This window comes from Saccopteryx bilineata, chromosome 1, assembly GCF_036850765.1.
Source record: "Saccopteryx bilineata isolate mSacBil1 chromosome 1, mSacBil1_pri_phased_curated, whole genome shotgun sequence".
Classification (NCBI taxonomy): Eukaryota; Metazoa; Chordata; class Mammalia; order Chiroptera; family Emballonuridae; genus Saccopteryx; species Saccopteryx bilineata.
The window spans coordinates 37,573,184-37,593,802 of record NC_089490.1 but is presented as its reverse complement, the minus strand read 5'-3'; the positions used below and the strand labels follow the sequence as shown (position 1 = coordinate 37,593,802).

Sequence of the window (20,619 nt, the reverse complement as noted above, 5' to 3'; positions counted from 1 at the left end):
TGGGCAAATGGTAAATACTTCAGACTTTTTGGGTCATTAAAATCTATGTTGCTGCTCCTCTGTTGAGCTGTTGTAGCTACAGAGGTACCATAGATAATACATGAATAAATAGATATGGCTGTGTTTCTTGCATGACAGATTTGGCTCTCATTCTTTAGTTTTTTAATCTCTGCCCTGCAGTGCAGATTAATATCTTCTATCCTAATTATGCATTACATTAAGATTTGTGAAACATCTTGGGATTTATATGAAGAACCCAAAACACTAATTTGAAAGAGTAGGTTCACTCCTATGTTCATTGCAGCATTGTTTACAGTAGCCAAGACATGGAAACAACCCAAGTGCCCATCAGTAGGTAAGTGGAGAAAAAAAGCTGTGATGCATTTACACGATGGAATATTCTCAGCCATAAAAAAAGCAATAAAATCTTACCATTTGTGACAGCATGGATGGACCTAGTGGGTATTATCCTCAGGGAAATAAGTCAGTCAAGGAAAGACAAATATCATCTGATTTTATTTATATATGAAATCTAAAGAACAAAATAAATGAACAAAAAAATTAGAACAGACTCATAAAAACAGAGAGTAGATTGGTGGTTGCCAGAGCGGAGGGGAGCTGGGGGACTGGGTGAAAGAAGTAAAGGGATGAAGAACTACAAATTGGTGGTTACAGAATAGTCACGGGGATGTACAGGAAAGCATAGGAAATATAGTCAGTAATGTTGTGATAACTGTGTGGAGCCAGTTGGGCACCGGAAGTATCGAGGGGAACACTTTGTAAAGTATATGATTGTCTAACCACCAAGCTGTACACCTGAAACCAATATAAAATAAAATTGAAAAGTTAATAAATAAAATATTTAAACTGATTAAATATGTTAGAAAATAGATTAACATTAGAAAATAGAAATATGTGCCTATAAATCTTAAATTCTTTATCTAAATGCTTGCTTAAGACAATACTATAAAGTCCATTAATTTTCACAAAATAGACTGTTTTCTGAAACACTGAGTTACCAAATGCGCACTCACTATTAAATGAAAGTTCATTCCAATAACAATTTCAAATCCACGTTACATTTAAGTAATTTTGTTTCCCAACCCTGCTCCCCACAGCAGTGCGAGTTATTCTGAGGCATCTTCATATATTACCACACTAAAACAAACACACGGAATAGAAACAACAAAGGTTTTACTGGAAATAGCAAATTTTTTGCTGGATTTAAATATAGCAGGTTTGAACTCCTAATTTCCATACTATGGTGATTGCAAAGATAAACCAGTTATATATTTTTTTAAAATATCTTCCCCATATGTTTTTCAATTATAATTTAGAATATCTGATTAAAAACTGCCAATTAACCTCACAAGTTTTATCACACCATATGTCTTTACTATCTTTGTTTTGTTTTCTATTCAAATAATAATATTTGTTATCCAAAAATCTTCAAATAGAAAACATTTGCAACCTTATATAAATTTTACAAAAATATCGTTTTTTGTTTGTTCATTTGTTTCTATTAAATGAATTCTTTGGGATGATTGGTTCACAAAACCATACAGGTTTCAGGTGTACAACGCAATAAAACACCATCTGCACACTGCATCCTGCGCCCTCGGCCCCAAGCACAGGCTCTCCCCATCCCTATCCCTCCCTTTACTCGCCAACAGTTAGCTCCCTCTTTTTCTCTCTGGCTATCGCCACACTGCTGTCTCTGTCTATATGCTACATTAAGTGTTTTTTGGCTAATCCCTCACCTTCTTTCATCCATTTTCCAGCCCTTCACCATTTACAAATCTAAACAAAAGGAAAGAGAAAGAAAAGTGTTTTTCTTGGAGAACTTGCAGAGAACCACAATGATGTACATAGTGCTATTCAAGGATTTTGTCTTCCCATCTCTTTTAGTACCAGTGCTATGAAGTTATCTGAGAAAAAATTAAGTAGAAGTGGAAATAAGGATTTCAGAACTAGACCTTATTGTGTGTATGTGTGTGTGTGTGTCTATTGTATGTTTCCGAAGTTAGAAGCGGGGAGGCAGTCCGACAGACTCCCACATGTGCCCAACCAGGATCCATTCGGCATACCCACCAGGAGGTGATGTTCTGCCCATCTAGGGCGTTGCTCCATTGAGACAGAGCCATTCTAGCACCTGAGGCGGAGGTCATGAAGCCATCCTCGGCTCCGGAGCCAACTTTGCTCCATGGAGCCTTGGCTGTGAGAGGGGAAGAGAGAAAGAGAGAGAGAAAGGAGAAGGAAAGGTGGAGAAGCAGATGGGTGCTTCTCCTGTGTGTCCAGGCCAGGAATTGTACCCGGGACTTCCACACACCAGGCTGATGCTTTCTACCATTGAGCCAACCAGCCAGGGCTAGACCTTATTTTAGCATTAACTTTTCATTCTGCATATCTGAATTTTTCAAATTGTGGATAATCCCAAACTGTTAACATTAATAGCTCTTTAACTTTATATCTTGTAACCTAAAGTCTTGCCCCCAAAAACAAAGCCAGTTCACTCACAAAAAAAATTTTTTTCAGGAAAATATTCTTGACTGTTAAAATAATGGCAACCTTACATCCATTTTAACTCATTTTAAGACCTCACCGCCTATTTTTATAGCAGTTAGTTCCCAATATATTTGGACAAATTCCAGGTTCTCAAAATCAAAAATGTTTTGCCACAGAATCTTTTTAAAAGGAGAGTAATTCAAAAACTAAGTTGGAAAGAGCTCCTCTTTTAATCTCTTCTTCTAAGAAGTTGGTTGAAGTCAGTTTTCCCAAATATACTCTTATTCTACCATTCCTAATATTTTTAACATTCACTCCCTTGTTTTGCAATATTTTTAACACTATTTTAAAGTTTTCCATTTTAGTAAAGGAAGATTCTGTATGCAAAACTGTCAGGCCAGCCTGACCAGGTGGTGGCGCAGTGGATAGAGCATTGGACTGGGATGCAGAGGGCCCAGGTTTGAGACCCCGAAGTCGCCAGCTTGAGCACGGGCTCATTTGGCTTGAGCAAAGCTCACCAGCTTGGACCCAAGGTCACTGGTTCGAGCAAGGGGTTACTCTGTCTGCTGTAGCCCCACAGTCAAGGCACATATGAGAAAGCAATCAATGAACAACTAAGTGTCGCAACAAAAAACTGATAATTGATGCTTCTCATCTCTCTCTCTGTTCCTGTCTGTCTGTCCGTACCTATCCCTCTCTCTGACTCTCTCTCTGTCTCGATAAAAAAAAATTAAAAAAATTTTTAAAAAAAACTGTCAGGCCACTTCCCCGTAAGGTGTTAAGTCCTATTTCTTCTCTCCACATTGAGAATTGGCAGTCCTACACCCCCAAAGAACTGAATTCCAAAAAGAGAAGACACTGTGAGCTCCAATCTGGAAAGAAGTCTGCATATAGGGGACCATTTCTGGCCTCCACCATTTGTCATCAGGAGTCCATAGCTGGATATGTTCAGAAGTGGCCCAGAGACAGGCACAAGGGAATCTGCGTCTCAGTTGCTATGGTCTCCATATAGCACAGCTTTCCTTCTCCCTGAGCAACAGGAAAATTTCTTTCTTTATTGTTAGTCATGAATATGTACAACTTATACCCAAAAATGGTCCTAATTTTGTGGTGATAGGCAAAGCACTTGACCTTTTTGAACTATAACTTCTACATCTAGAAAATGAGAACAATAACTTTTATTTTTCACAAATAGATATAGATCTATGTGCCTGTTCTTATGCCAGTACCAGGCTGTTTTGAGTACAATGGCCTTGTAGTATAACTTGATATCAGGAAGTGTGATACCTCCCACTTTATTCTTCTTTTTGAAGATTGCTGAGGCTATTCGTGTTCTTTTTTGGTTCCATATAAATTTTTGGAATATGTGATCTATATCTTTGAAGTACGTCATTGGTATTTTAATTGGTATTGCATTGAATTTATAGATTGCTTTGGGTAATATAGACATTTTAATGATGTTTATTCTTCCTAATCATGAGCACGGTATATGCTTCCACTTGTTTGTATCTTCCTTGATTTCTTTTATCAATGCTTTGTAATTTTCTGAGTACAAGTCTTTAGTCTCCTTGGTTAAGTTTACTCCTAGGTACTTTATTTTTTTGGTTGTAATTGTGAAGCGGATTGTTTCCTTAATTTCTCTTTCTGACTGTTCATTGTTGGTGTATAAAAATGCCTCTGATTTCTGAGTATTGATTTTCTATCCTGCCACTTTGCTGAATTCATTTATCAGGTCCAGTAGTTTTTTGACTGAGACTTTAGGGTTTTCTATATACAATATCATATCATCTGCAAATAATGATAGTTTTACTTCTTTTCCAACTTGAATGCCTTTTATTTCTTCTTCTTGTCTAATTGCTGTGACTAGGACTTCCAGGACTATGTTAAATAAGAGTGGTGAAAGGGGACACCCCTGCCTTGTTCCTGATCTTAAGGGGATTGCTTTTCATTTTTGCCCATTGAGTATGATGTTGGCTGTGGGTTTGTCATAGATGGCCTTTATCATGTTGAGGTATGTTCCATGTATTCCCACTTTGCTGAGAGTTTTGATTGTGAATGGGTGCTGGATTTTATCAAATGCTTTTTCTGCATCTATTGAAATTATCATATGGTTTTTCTCCTTCTTTTTGTTTATGTGGTAAATCACATTGATTGATTTACGAATATTGTACCAGCCTTGCCTCCCCAGAATAAATGCCACTTGATCATGGTGTATGATTTTTTCCATATATATATATTTTTTTTTTTGTATTTTTCTGAAGCCGGAAACGGGGAAGACAGACAGACTCCCGCATGCGCCCGACCAGGATCCACCCAGCACACCCACCAGGGGCGACGCTCTGCCCACCAGGGGGCGATGCTCTGCCCCTCCGGGGCATCACTCTGCCACGACCAGAGCCACTCTAGCGCCTGGGGCAGAGGCCAAGGAGCCATCCCCAGCGCCGGGGCCATCTTTGCTCCAATGGAGCCTTGGCTGCGGGAGGGGAAGAAAGAGACAGAGAGGAAGGAGGAGGTGGGGGTGGAGAAGCAAATGGGCGCTTCTCCTATGTGCCCTGGCCAGGAATCGAACCCGGGTCCCCCGCACGCCAGGCCGATGCTCTACCGCTGAGCCAACCGGCCAGGGCCAGATTTTTTCTATATATTATTGGATCCGGTTTGCTAATATTTTGTTGAGGATTTTAGCATCTATATTCATCAGAGATATTGGCCTATAATTTTCTTTCTTTGTGTTGTCTTTGCCTGGTTTTGGAATCAGAATTATGCTCACCTCATAAAAGGAGCTTAAGAACAGGCATATAGATCAATGGAACAGAACAGAGAACCCAGAAATAAACCCACAGCTCTATGGACAACTGATATTTGACAAAGAAGGTAAGGAAATACAATGGAGTAAAGACAGCCTCTTTAACAAATGGTGTTGGAAAAATTGGACAGCTACCTGCAAAAAAATGAAACTAGATCACCAGCTTACACCACTCACAAAAATAAACTCAAAATGGATAAAAGACTTAAATGTAGGCCATGAAACCATAAGCATCTTAGAAGAAAACATAGGCAGTAAGCTCTCCGACATCTCTCGGAGCAATATATTTGCTGATTTATCTCCACGGGGAAGTGAAATAAAAGACAGGATAAACAAATGGGACTATATCAAACTAAAAAGCTTTTGCACAGCTAAAGACAATAAGAACAGAATAAAAAGACAAACTACACAATGGGAGAACATATTTGACAGTATGTCTGATAAGGGGTTAATAACGAAAATTTATAAAGAACTTGTAAATCTCAACACCAGGAAGACAGACAATCCGATCAAAAAATGGGAAAAAGAAATGAATAGATACTTCTCCAAAGAGGACATACAGATGGCCAATAGGCATATGAAAAAATGCTCAACATCACTAATCATTAGAGAAATGCAAGTTAAAACCACAATGAGATATCACTTCACACCAGTCAGAATGGTGCTCATCAACAAAACAACACAGAATAAGTGCTGGCGAGGATGTGGAGAAAAGGGAACCCTCCTGCACTGCTGGTGGGAATGCAGACTGTTGCAGCCACTGTGGAAAACAGTATGGAGATTCCTCAAAAAACTGATAATCAAACTGCCTTTTGACCCAGCTATCTCACTTTTAGAAATATACCCCAAGAACACCATAGAACGGCTCCAAAAGGAGAAATGCACCCCCATATTAGTGGCAGCATTGTTCACAATAGCGAAGATCTGGAAACAGCTCAAGTGTCCGTCAGAGGACGAGTGGATAAAAAAGCTTTGGTACATATATACTATGGAATACTACTCAGCCATAAGAAATGATGACATCAGATCATTTACAATAACATGGATGGACCTTGATAACATTATATGGAGTGAAACAAGTAAATCAGAAAAAACTAAGAACTATATGAATCCATACATAGAAGGGACATAAAAATGAGACTCAGAGACATGAACAAGAATGTGATGGCGGGGGTGGGGGGATGGGGGGAGGGGGAATGGGGCAAGGAAGGAGAGAGGGGGTGGGGGAGGGGAGGGGCACAAAGAAAACCAGATAGAAGGTGACAGAAGACAATTTGACTCTGGGGAAGGGGTATACAGCACAATCAAATGTCAAAGTAATCTGGAGATGTTTTCTCTCAACATATGTACCCTGATTTATCAATGTCACTGCATTAAATTTAATAATTAAAAAAATAGATATAGAGATTATATTTAAAGTTCCTGGTTTAGTTCTGAGAATAGAGTAGATGCTCAATAAAAATACTTGTTAAAACTATTAAATTGAAACATATGAATACTCACAAATTCATATGGTTCAATCTAATATGTTTTCACTTCCATATTGCTAGATGAATATCCACAGTGTTATTTTATGCATCTTTATATTGAAATAATAAATAAATGGTTGCTGTAAACCAGTACCCTCTTACAGATACACACTAACCCCAACCTGGTTTCATTGATATTGTCCTCAAAAAGGGCACAGAAGGTAAAGGGATTCGTGAAATTATATATATATACAACACAGAGATATAGATAGCAGGACAGCAAATCCTAGAGGGAAGGGAAAGGGGGGGAGGGGAAGAGGGCAAGGAGGGCATAAAGGGGTACACGGGGGTGGGGGTGAGGGAGTTATATTCAGTGGGACACTTGAATCCATGTAAACACAATAAAACTACACTTGATCTTAGCCAAAAGGCCGAGAAGCGATTAAACACAATAAAACTAATAAAAAATAAAAGGGCATAAAGGGGACGGCAAAGGAGAGAAATCCCATTAGCTGCACATATTTATTACACAATTGGATTGCATGTATGTCTTAGGTAAAATTATATATGCCTTTTGGATTTAGCCCCAAAAGATAAGATAAAAGAGTTATTCTAATGCAACTTATTCCAATGTAGTGGGAAGATTACGAATAGGGGAAGTACCAAGCCAATCAAAAACTGTCAAATGAGTTATTTGTACTAATGTAAACAATATAATTCATTTCTTTTTTTACAGTTAAAAAACACATAACATAGAATTTTCTTTTTTCTTTCTTTTTCTCTTTTCCAAGTGAGAAGAGGGGAGACAGACTCCCACGTGCACCTCAACTGGGATCCACCCAGCATCCACCCTCCCCCCCACAACTGTCTAAGGCCAAAGTTCTGCCTATCTGAGGCTACGCTTGCAACTGAGCTATTTTTAGTGCCTGAGGTGGAGGCTCCACAAAAACATCCTCAGTGCCCAGGGCTGATGCACTCAAACCACTCAAGCCATAGCTGTGGGAGGGGAAGAGAGAGAGAGAAAAAAGGGGAAGGGGAGTGGAAAAGTAGATGGTCACTTCACCTGTGTGCCCTGACTGGGAACCCACCCGGATTTTCACACACCGGGCCAACACTGTACCATTGAGCCAACCAGCCAGGGCCATAGAATTTTCTAAGACAGAGTATAGATTATCTTAACCCTGTTTAAGTATATCAGTATAGCAGAGTTAACTAGATGCACAAAATTTATTGCTTTTTTAAAAACACTTTTTAACGAAGACTATAGTTTACCTGTTTTCTTAAAGTTCCACACAAATATTGATAAATTAATAGATCAAATTAAATACTTTCTGATTACTATTCCAAACTCAAGCTGCATCTGTCTTATCAGAAAAAAAATTTCATCTTTGGTAATATTAGAAAGTGGCAATAATCCTAATTTACAAGTAATGAATAATTGGCATTTAAAATGTATAACAAAACAAAGGAAGAAAAGAAGAGCTGACATATACTTTCCCACATGTAAGACAGGATATAGATTTCTCCATTTGCAAGAGGATCCAAATAATTCAATCAAAACCTATGTTTCATATTAAGAGAACCAATACTTCATTAAATCCAACCAGCCTTTCTCCACTTGATCCTAAGAGATTTTGCTCTTTTAAAATGTACAGTCATGTGTTGCTTAAGGACATGGATATGTTCTGAGAAATGTATCATTAACATCATAGAAGTGCACATACACAAATCTGGGTGGTTCAGCCTACCACACACTAGGCTATCTGGTATAGCCTATTACCCATGGGCTAGAAATCTGTATAGTGTGTTACTATACAAAACAACATGAGATTAAATCGAGCACAAGAGAAAATGATACAATCAAGAGATAGTAAGCACAAGATGTATGAGGTTGCTGCCAGTGTAACATCTGTAAAAACACTTGTAATAAAGCTAATGGCAAACTTTTTTGTAAGTAGGAAGAATACACTTTAAAATAACAATGAGAAATATAGTATAGTAAGTGCATAAAGCAGTAATATTTGAGTTTATTATTATTTTCAAGTATTATGTACTGTACATAACTGCATGTGCTATACTTTTATAATGACTGGCAACACAGTAGATTGGTTTGCACCAGCACAAACACGTGAGAATGTGTTGTGCTATGACATTATGAGAGCTATGAGGTCACTGGGCAATGGGATTTTTCAGCTCCATTTTAATCTTATGGGACCACTGGCACATATGCAGTTTATTGTTGACCGAAATGTCGTTATGAGTTCTTGACTGTATTTTAATCTGCTTCACAACCAGTAGTGACTTTGACCAGAAATAGCTTAGTAGATATTGTGATTACCACTCACCTAACAGGGAACACTTTGTTTTATTCCAAAACTCCCATTGAGTCCAGGAATGATAGCAGCAGAAACTTTCTTCTAAGCATTTGACTCGTTAGATTCCTATTCAAAAGGGTTCAGCTTTCTTCTTTGGTAACTATCACAATAATACTTACACAAAATAAGTAATACTTATTTCAATACAGATGAATGAGCTATTAAAAATTTTAATTTTATATGAAGTACCCAACTGATTTATTAATTTCTTCCTTTGTTCATCCAGTATTGGAAAATCAGAAAAAATAAAGTAAATAAACCAAACCATTAAAAATGTTCTATTTATTAAAATAGCTCCATGAAAAAGGAATAGTCTCATATCATTTAATAAAAAAGGAGGAAAAATTTCCTCTGATTAATCTTGCATGGGGAGATTTTAAACTAAACCATCACTAATCAGAAAAAGATCAGTTTGATCTAAAATAAACTTTAGTTCCTTTTGGATGTTTATTCAGTTTTATCTAGATAAATTGAACCTTTACTCAGAGCCTAAATTATAATTTAAGTATCTGTATGATTAATAGTACCATACAGTTTTAGATAATGAAATGCCACATTTCAAATCATTTGAAATAATGAAATATTATTCAATAAATTAAACCCTGATGTGTTTTGAATCCAGCATACAATTTACAGTTATTATCTATACCCTATTAATGATTTAAGACAACATAAAAAAAATCAGAAATAATGACACAGGAATTCTTAGCAAATCCATAGCAACCTACAATCTCATCTGGATGTGTGTGTTGTTTCATAATTTACTAATGATTCATATTCATTGAATATGATCTTGTTAAGATGCTGCCAAAGGGAGCACTTTATTCAAAATCTCATTTCTTCATTAAGAAATCTATTACATTTCTCATAATCTCAGCCTATCTTTTTCCATGAATGTTTCACATTTTACATTTTTTAAAATGACTGAAGCAATCTATCTTGTTTGGAAATAGCAATTCTACAAAAGAATGAACTGTACATTTTGTGATACAAACTCAAATACATTACATTTGTCTGGTTTTCTATTAATATTCATGAAATTTTTTGCACTATTTGTTTTCTAGATTGTAGTTAATTCAGTTCCCACTTTTCTAGTAAATGTGGTTGAATAAAGACTCAAATTGCTATTTTGTCAAGTGTACTGAAGTGTTAATATGTAATATGGTTAAAAATGACTAAAAACAAAGTTAATAGGACCTTTTCCACAGCCTACTTCCCAATATGTTCTCTGACATGCTTGCATGATCACTGGTCATTTTATATTTATATATTTATATATATAAATATCTGCCATTGGCATATTATACAATCCAGTAAGGCAGAATATAATGTGAGAGGATAGTAGACAATCAAATTTTAAAATTCCAGGTATTTAGTTGCCTATTATATGATCTGTCTACATATTCCGTAGCCATCTCAGGCTCCACATTTCCCAAACATAATGCTTATATTAGCTAACATCTAGCATCACATACATTCTCTTCTCTGTTAGGCATCCTGGTTATTGAGAACAGTTGTTATGTTCTGAAGTTAGATGATCCTAGGTCCAAATTCTAGCTCTGCCAGTTTAAGTTCTACATCATAGACTAAATGAGATGAGATGAATAAAGCATTTAAAAGTATCCTAAATCAGTAATCTAAGAGTCTCACTTCATCTGACTCATTACTGCCTCCTTAACAGACAATCCACACTCAAGTTTTGTTACTCCTAGAATATCTAAATATCTCTTAATCTGCCTCATCCTCTTCACCCACACTCTGACAGCCTTAGTATACATTCTTATTGCATTTCTGCATTATTTCTGTTTCCTCCCCAATGGTCTCCCTGCCTCAGCGCTAAGTCCCTCTAACACATCTTCCATAAGATTTCCAGTATAATGGCACTAAATGTCTGGATAATATCACTACAACACAAATCTGATCATTTTACTTTCCCAAATTAAGCTTTCAGTAGCCTACACCCAAACTCATTTCTATGGTTTTTAAAGCCCCCCATGATCTGAGATGTAACTCCTGCTTACATGGTGAGCATTGTCTCTTACTACTCCTCATCTCCACCCCAACTCTGTCACACTTAACAGACATTTAGTCCTTATGTGCTTTTGCAGGTGCTTTTTTCTAATCTGGAACAGTAGAAAAGCAGCAAATATACCCCTCCAGATAGATCTAAGTTGTCACTTTACATTAGTACGTTGTACAGCACAATTTTCTATGTAAAATCTCTTAGAAGATTACTTGCTTGGTTATTACAGAAAGAAGAATTATAAATCAGATTCTAGTTCAAAATGTTTTCAGACGTGCAGCATTGCTTTTTATTGCTAATACAAACTAGTGCCTTCAACAAGATCAGTAATAGAGCTTTCCTAACCAAAACTTTAGAGGTGAGCCTAGAATCCAATTTTAATATGACAGACTAGAGTGAATTTCTGAGAAGTTATAATCAGATTTCCTATTAATCACTTTCTTATATAATATTAAATGTAATAAGATTTAAAGAGACTAAGGTTAAAATTTTATTTAAAAGCAATACAGTGAAACTTTTTTTAAAGAAAGAAAAAAGTGGTTAGGATACAATGAAAATAGAATTAGTACACAGAAAGAAAATAGAAGCATCAATTTTAGGATTATCCTCTCTAACTGGTATTACTTTGAGTAATATGTCAGATTTTTCCTGCTTGTTTTTAGTGATCCAGTTGTCTCTCTTCTATGATTCTTTACCTTTATTATATAGAGGATATATTACTGCTTCACAGCAGGTAAAACTAAGCAGATTCCAGGCACCAAAGAAGCCTCATCAGAGCACCTGCAAAGCCTGAGTCTGGTGCTCTCACTCGGTGGGCTGACGGTGTTTGACGTCACCATTCAGTCCCTAGCACTGCCCTATCTAGTTCTTTTTTCCTCTCTGGGAATCACAGAAATGTAAAGCTGTAACTTCACTTACCCTCGTGGCTAAAGATCTTCATCAAATTCATCTTTCTGGGTTTTCTCCAGAGCATACAGCTTGCAGGAACTCAGGGTTGTTTAAATTCCTCCAACACTGTTATATTAAAAATCCATCATACTGATTGAGTAAACATAAATTAACTGCAACACTGAATGAAGGGATATTAAATAGACTTCCTCTCTTTACTATCCCTATAATTAAGAGACAATAGCCAGTAGTGAAGAGTTTCTCAAACTAGGAATTATTGACAATTGGGCAGAGATAAGTGTTTGCTGTGGGAGCCTGTCCCGTGCGTTGTAGGATATTTACCAGCATCTCTGGCCTCCATAGCCTAGGTGTAGTAACATCACCCACCCCCATTCCATCTGACCATCAGAAATGTCTTCAGACATTCTCTGGGAAGAACAACATCGCCCCTGGTTAACAACGGTGCTATTTTTGAAGTGCAATCTCTAGATCAGGGTTGACAGGCAACAAATCGTGAACAATCTAATCACATCTCCTGTTTTCATATAACGTAGGCTGTTTTCATATATCCCATGCACCTAAGAATGGTTTCCATATTTTTAAAGGATTGCAAGGAGAAGGAGGAGGAGGAAGGAGAAGAATATGTAATAGAGACAGGAGGTAGCCTGCAAAGCTTCCAACATTGGCTATCTGGCATTCTACAGAACAAGTTTGCCAGTCCTTGACATGAGTTGCCCAATTTCACAAATTCTGACATCACATTTAGTTTTCTCATTATTCTCAGCTTTTTTCACTTCTGCAATGTATTTTTCACAGGACAATTAGGGTTCAAAACAAGGCTTCCCAATAAGAAACAGGACAGGTAAAAGGGGTTCCCTTACATATGTTTGAGTTTGCAGTTGTTTTCTTCTTGGACTTGCTGTTTGGTTTGCATAGTAGGAATCTGTGCAATGTGTTCACTGGTTTCATCTGTATGACCTGGGGAGTTGTGTTTGGAGGGGGTGGGGGACACAAGAAAACATGAACATTTTCTATATTTAAAATACTAGAAGCAGGACCTTCACCTGCTTAATTTTAGAAAATGTCAGATGAATGCATGAACAAAATGTGGTCTGTGCATGCAATGGAATGGTTTTTGGCCTTAAGATGGAATGAAATTACATGCTGCGACATGGATGAACCTTGCAAACTTTATGCTAAAGTGAAGTAAGTTAGACACAACAGGACAAGTATTATAAGCTTCCACATATGTTAACTATCTAGACTGGAAAAATTTATAGAGGCAGAAATTAGTTAGTGGCTATCAGAGGTTGTGAGTAGGGCAGAATGGGGAATTGTTACTTAGTGAGTATACTGAGTTTTGTTTGGAGTAATGAAAGATTTTGGAAATAATGGTAAAAGTTGCACAACATTGTAAATATACTTAATGCCACTGAATTTTACATTTAAAAAGTTAAAAATCATAAGCTTTGTTACATGTTTTACCACAATTAAAAACAGGTTTAAAAAGTTTCATACAGGCAAATTTTGCATACTTGAGTGCTGAGAACATGACTGACCCTTTGTTTAGCTGGTGAATATCCACTCTGCTTTTGTGTGTGTGTGTGTGTGTGTGTGTGTGTGTGTGTGTGTGTGTGTGTGTGTATTTTTCTGAAGCTGGAAACGGGGAGAGACAGTCAGACAGACTCCCGCATGCGCCCGACCAGGATCCACCCGGCACACCCACCAGGGGCGACGCTCTGCCCACCAGGGAGCGATGCTCTGCCCCTCCGGGGCGTCACTCTGCCACGACCAGAGCCACTCTAGCGCCTGGGGCAGAGGCCAAGGAGCCATCCCCAGCGCCCGGGCCATCTTTGCTCCAATGGAGCCTTGGCTGCGGGAGGGGAAGAGAGAGACAGAGAGGAAGGAGGGGGGTGGGGTGGAGAAGCAAATGGGCGCTTCTCCTTATGTGCCCTGGCCAGGAATCGAACCCGGGTCCCCCGCACGCCAGGCCGACTCTCTACCACTGAGCCAACCAGCCAGGGCCTCCACTCTGCTTTTGCTTTAAATCAGGGTTTCTCAAGAGAGGCATTGTTGATAATTTAGGAATAACAAATTTTGTTGATAAAATAAGAATAGCATTGCCAAATCCTTCTTTGTTGTCAGGAGCTGTGCATTATAGGATGTTTAGCAACATTGCTGACCTCTACATAGTGAATGTTAGTAGCATCCTCCTTCTTTTTATCTCCAAAGATGCCTCTGGACATTGAAAAATATTCACTGGGGAAGGTAAGAGGTACGCAGACACTCCCAGTTGAGAACCACTATCTTAAGATAATCTATGATGGTGTTAAGCCCAGTATCTGGCTTAAGAAAAACTTCCAATGAACAGTTACTACCACAGAAAAAGAAGGAGGAGGAGATGATGAAGGAAGGAGGAGGAGGAGGAGGAATGGCTTTTGTAGAAATAATGGCAGAGCTGTTAAACAATACAGAAATAACCTTGTGACAAAATGAGCTCTCTTTCAATGCAATATTCAAATAGAGATTGAAAGTCATTCTTTAAAAAGTGCCTTCTGTTAAGTAGAATAGACTATGGAATTATCTCAAGTAATTCTAGCTATCAAGTTTCTTTGGCTGAGTATGGTTTACTGTGTTCCACAATGGCATTTACAGGTTGGATGTTAACTGACTGTAAGAAATTCGTCTTTATAAACTTTGTCTATTCTGCCAATAAAAAGTGTACAAAACTGCATTGTATTATGATGCTCTGCAAAAGACCTTGAAGAGAGAAAGGAGGTTGTTTTCTGTATTTTTACCTATGTGCTAGAAAGAAAAACAACTTGATCCTTGTAACCTTTTATTTAAATATTCATTTGGAATTAATTATTTAATTTTTGTGTATTTTAATATTACTATTATATCTAGTTCTTCTTTTCTTTGAAAGCTATTACTAGGTATTTTAGGTTCTGGCCGATGTATAATCAAGATGAGAGCACTTTCTAAAATCAGAAAATGCTTTTGGGTAGAGAGGATGCTTAAGGAGCCTTTAGCAAGGATGGATCTGTTGGCCATTTGTATGTCTTCTGGGGAGAAGTGTTTGTTCAGTTCCTCTCCCCATTTTTTAATTGGACTGTTTGCTTGTTTATTGCTGAGCTTTGTGATTTCTTTATATATTTTGGATATTAACCCCTTATCAGAGCCGTTGTTTGTGAATATCAACTCCCATTGAGTTGGCTGTCTGTTTTGTTGTCAGTTTCTTTTGCTGTGCAGAAGCTTTTTAGTTTGATATAGTCCCATTCATTTATTACTGCCTTTACTTCCCTTGACTTTAGAGTCAAATTGATAAAATGTTCTCAACAGCCAAGATCCATAAATTTAGTACCTATATTTTCTTCTATGTAACTTATTGTTTCAGATCTTACATTTAGGTCTTTGATCCATTTTGAATTAATTTTTGTTCCAGGAGTCAAGGTGTAGTCAAGTTTCATTCTATTGTATGTGGCTTTCCAATTTTCCCAGAACCATTTGAAGAGGCTTTCTTTTCTCTATTGTGTGTTTTTGGCTTCTTTGTCAAAGATTATTTGTCCATGCTGAATAATTTTTTATCATTTTTTTTCCAGTCACTACTATGACTACATTCACCTCAAGAAGCCCTTAGTGTTTGGTGAAATAGCAAACATAACCCCCTTTGCACTTTACAAACAGAGGTCTATTGAAACGTTTTTATTACTCTATTTGAATTACAATATATGCAGATACTAGGATTAGATGTCTGCAATAAATTTATGTTGATTATATCAGTGTTTCCTGTCAAATTAGTCTGTACTTGAAGAATGTTAAAAGGAGATATAGTACTGCTTCATAATCTCACAGCTACTCCTCAGCTCAAATATTTGGTAAACCCAAATCATTTAGATTATCTATATATCTTAATAGAGTGTCCAGTTACAACTCAATATATACACATTCCAATCTTGTTCATATCTGAATGCCACTTAACTATTGAACACTGCTAGTATTCAAACCTATGGCTCTTATGTTTAACATTGTTCCTTTTAAAAAAGAAAACCTTTTACTCTGAAAGTTTTTATTGTAGTTGCCGTAACTAATCGTCACAAACTTGGCAGCATGATACAACAGAAATTTATCTTCTCACATTTCTGGAGGCCAGAAGTATGAAATCCAGATATCAGTAGAACCCTCTTCCCTCCAGAAGCATCAGAAAAACCCATTCCTTGCCTCCTGTGGCTTCGGGTCACTCTGGCGTTCTTTGGTATGTTGTGATTTTACTCCAGCCTCTGCCTTCATCTTCACATCAGAACCCAGCCCTGTCACTTTTTGTCCATGTGAATAAGTTACTTAACACTTTGGGTCCTCAATTTTCTAATCTTTAACAGGAAAAATTGTTTCTCCTTAACTTATGTGATAAGTGCTCTTCAATATTTTACAGGCAGTTGAAATAATTCTTGGTTCACAATAAATGCTACATAAATGCTTACTAAATAAAGCGAATAATTCCACTATATTGCATTATAAGAAGTCCTTGCCAAAATAACATATACCCCATGGAGGTTTCTGTTACTTTGCAATAATCAATTCCAGTCTCTCCTGATTGGTTAGGTGTCAGTTACAATAAACAGGAGATAGGACAGGTCAGCATTAAAGGCACCAGATGCTGAACGGGGGCTCACTAAAGAAGAGCAATAAAGCTAAAGATAGGAGGAGTGATATTTCCCTTTTTTGTTTGTGTGTGTGTTTGTTTTGAATTCCCTACTTTCATCTTTGCCTCATAGACCTGGCAAGCAAGTAGTCCCACTGTGTGTTCTCTAAGTAAAATCTTTCTAGTATTGTTTGCTAACTCACTTTGAATGAGCCTTAAAGATGTAGGTGAAAATCTGTCAGCTCTAACACTAACCTCTACTGCGATGCTGGTGCCTTGGCCCTGAGTCCGCTGGTATCAATAAAAACTGACTCCCTGGAGAACAACAGCACCTTTTCTTCTTACCTGTGAGAACTTTTAGAAGACAACTGCTTTATCCACGCCTACCTTCCCACCAAGAATGGTCTGTAATGGGACTATATGAAACTAAAAAGCTTTTACACAGCAAAAGACACCATTAACAAATAAAAAGACAACCCACCCAATGGGAGAATATATTCGCCAATACATCTGATAAGGGGTTAATAATCAAAATTTATAAAGAACATGTAAAACTCAACACCAGAAAGATAAACAATCCAATCAAAAAGTGGGCAAAGGAAATGAATAGACACTTCTCCAAAGAGGACATACAGACGGCCAATAGGCATATGAAAAAATGCTCAACATCACTAATCATTAGAGAAATGCAAATTAAAACCACAATGAGATAACACCTCACTCCTGTCAGAATGGCGCTTATTAATAAAACTACACAGAATAAGTGCTGGAGAGAGTGTGGAGAAAAGGGAACCCTCCTGCACTGCTGGTGGGAATGCAGACTGGTGCAGCCATTGTGGAAAACAGTATGGAGATTCCTCAAAAAATTAAAAATAAAACTGCCCTTTGACCCAGTTATCCCACTTTTAGGAATATATCCTATGAATACCAAATCACTATTTCAAAAGAAGAAATGCACCCCCATGTTTATTGCAGCATTGTTTACAATAGTCAAGATTTGGAAACAGCCCAAGTGTCCATCAATGGACGAGTAGATTAAAAAGCAGTGGTACATATACACAATGGAATACTACACAGCCGTGAGGAAGAAGGAAATCTTAACTTTCACAACAACATGGATGGACCTGGAAACTATTATGTTAAGTGAAATAAGCCAGGCAGAGAAAGAAAAATATCATATGACCTCACTCATTTGAGGAATCCAATGAACAATGTGAACTGAGGAACAGAACAGAGGCAGAGGCGGGATCAAAGGAACCAGAGGGAAAGCGGTCAGAAGGAAAGTAGAAGAGAAGATGGGACCAAAGAAAAGGGAAAGAGATAGATGAAATTATATATACATAACACAACATTATAGAGAACAGGACAGCAAATCCTTGAGGGAAGGAGGGAAGGCATTGGGGGGGAGGGGGCATAGGGGGCACTGAGGGGAATAAGGGGGTGGGGAGAGATATATTCGGTGGGACACTTGAATCTATGTAAACAAAAATTAAAATTGTAAATAAAAGAAAATGGTCTGTATATTCTTACATAAGAGGCATTCATTCATCTTTTGAAGGAATAGATCCATTTTAAGATGTGTTTAAGATCACTTGCCTGAACACTAACTTTTTTTTTATTTTATTTAGACAATTATGGGGTGACATTGGTCAACTAGAGTAATAGATTTAGAAAAAATATCTCCAGATCATTCTGACATTCGATTATGTTTTATACCCATTACCCAAAGTCAAATTGTCCTCCATCACCCTTCATTTGTTTTTTATGTCCCTCCCCTCTCCCTATAACCTCCCTCTTCCCCTCTTCCCCTTCCCCTCCCCCTAGTAACTACCACATTCTTGTCCATGTCCATGAGTCTCAATTTTGTGTCCCACCTATGTATAGAATCATACAGTTCTTAATTATTTCTGATTTACTTATTTCACTCAGTATAATGTTATCAAGGTCCATCCATGTTGTTGTAAACGATATTATGTCATCATTTTTTATAGCTAAGTAGTATTCCATAGTATATATGTGCCACATCTTCTTTATCCAATCCTCTATTGAAGGGCTTTTTGGTTGTTTCCATGTCTTGGCCACTGTGAACAATGATGCAATGAACATGGGGCTGCATGTGTCTTTATGTACCAGTGTTTTTGAGTTTTGGGGGTATATACCCAATAGAGGGATTGCTGGGTCATAGGTAGTTCTATTCTTAATTTTTTTTGAGGAACCATCATACTTTCTTTCATAATGGTTGTACTACTTTACATTCTCACCAACAGTGGATGAGGGTTCCTTTTTCTCCACAGCCTCTTCAACACTTGTTGATAAAAGCTAATTTAACAGGTGTGAGGTGGTATCTCATTGTAGTTTTGATTTGCATTTCTCTAATAGCTAGTGAAGATGAGCATCTTTTCATATATCTATTGGCCATTTGTATTTCTTCTGGGGAGAAGTGTCTTGAACACTAATTTCTTTTATGATTTTCTACACAAATTTTCTGTCTTCCATTCTTCATTATTTTACCTGTATTAAAAATTACCTTAAGTCATTTTTAGATTAAGGCTTTATGTCTTTTTTTTTTTTTTTCTGAAGCTGGAAACAGGGAGAGACAGTCAGACAGACTCCTGCATGCGCCCGACCGGGATTCACCCGGCACGCTCTGCCCACCAGGGGGCGATGCTCTGCCCATCCTGGGCGTCGCCATATTGCGACCAGAGCCACTCTAGCGCCTGAGGCAGAGGCCACAGAGCCATCCCCAGCGCCCAGGCCATCTTTGCTCCAATGGAGCCTTGGCTGCGGGAGGGGAAGAGAGAGACAGAGAGGAAAGCGCGGCAGAGGGGTGGAGAAGCAAATGGGCGCTTCTCCTGTGTGCCCAGGCCGGGAATCGAACCCGGGTCCTCCGCATGCTATGTCTTAATTAACACAGATTATGAATTTTAGAGCAAATTATCTTTGTTTGTCATCTTGGGCCTATAAGCCTTAAAATACTTTGGTTTTCTATTTGTACCAAGTGATACAAAGCTTGCAAACCATCTCTAACTATCAATGATTGTCTCTTCAGGAGAAACAATAGGGGTTGTGGTTCATATAACATCTTCTGGAAATTTTTCAAAGTATTTAGTGTAATTGTTTCTGTTTTTCTTATCAGTAACAACTTCAGAATGTGCTGTTGTCTCTTATTGTAAGAGTGAAAAACAAAGCATTTTTTCCATCATCGTGATCATTACACAATTAAATTCCCCCCAATCTTTAAATTGGAAGTGCTTTCTGGAAGCTATTAATAAGAAATGGACTTAACATTAAGAAAGGGCTAGTAGCCTGACCAGGCGGTGGCGCAGTGGATAGAGCGTCGGACTGGGATGCGGAAGTACCCAGGTTCGAGACTCCGAGGTCCCGCGTGGGCTCATCTGGCTTGAGCAAAGAGCTCGCCAGCTTGGACCCAAGGTCGCTGGCTCCAGCAAGGGGTTACTCGGTCTGCTGAAGGCCCACGGTCAAGGCACATGTGAGAAAGCAATCAATGAACAACTAAGAAGTCGCAACGCACAACGAGAAACTGATGATTGATGCTTCTCATCTCTCTCTGTTCCTGTCTGTCTGTCCCTGTCTATCTCTGCCTCTGTAAAAAAAAAAAAAAAAAAAAAAAAAAAAAAAAAAAAAAAAAAAAAATTTAAAGAAAGGGCTAGTAATTCTCCTTTTAATCATTAAGCCTCGATTACAGATTCATCAATTCTAGCTATTTTTACATTGGTTGAATTTTTAAATTTTTACTTGTCTGATTATCTTCAAATTGTAAGTTTTCTGCGGTAAAAAAGAATGGCTTTCCTTTTCTTCTCTCCTCCACCAGAAATTTTAAAAATGAAGAAGTCATGTTTAGCAAAAAGTATGAGAAAAGCAATTAGAGGGGGGAGTGGCCTATATAAAATGCC

At 37.8% G+C, this 20,619-nt stretch overlaps 1 protein-coding gene and 1 pseudogene across 1 annotated transcript in view; one reads left to right on the top strand and one right to left on the bottom strand.

Moving 5' to 3' along the window:
* The window catches only part of LOC136319192 (protein eyes shut homolog), a 323,769-nt gene that overhangs the window by 34,426 nt on the left and 268,724 nt on the right, over positions 1 to 20,619 (top strand). The window lies entirely within an intron of this gene.
* Positions 7,136 to 7,220, bottom strand: LOC136321487 (U2 spliceosomal RNA; annotated as a pseudogene).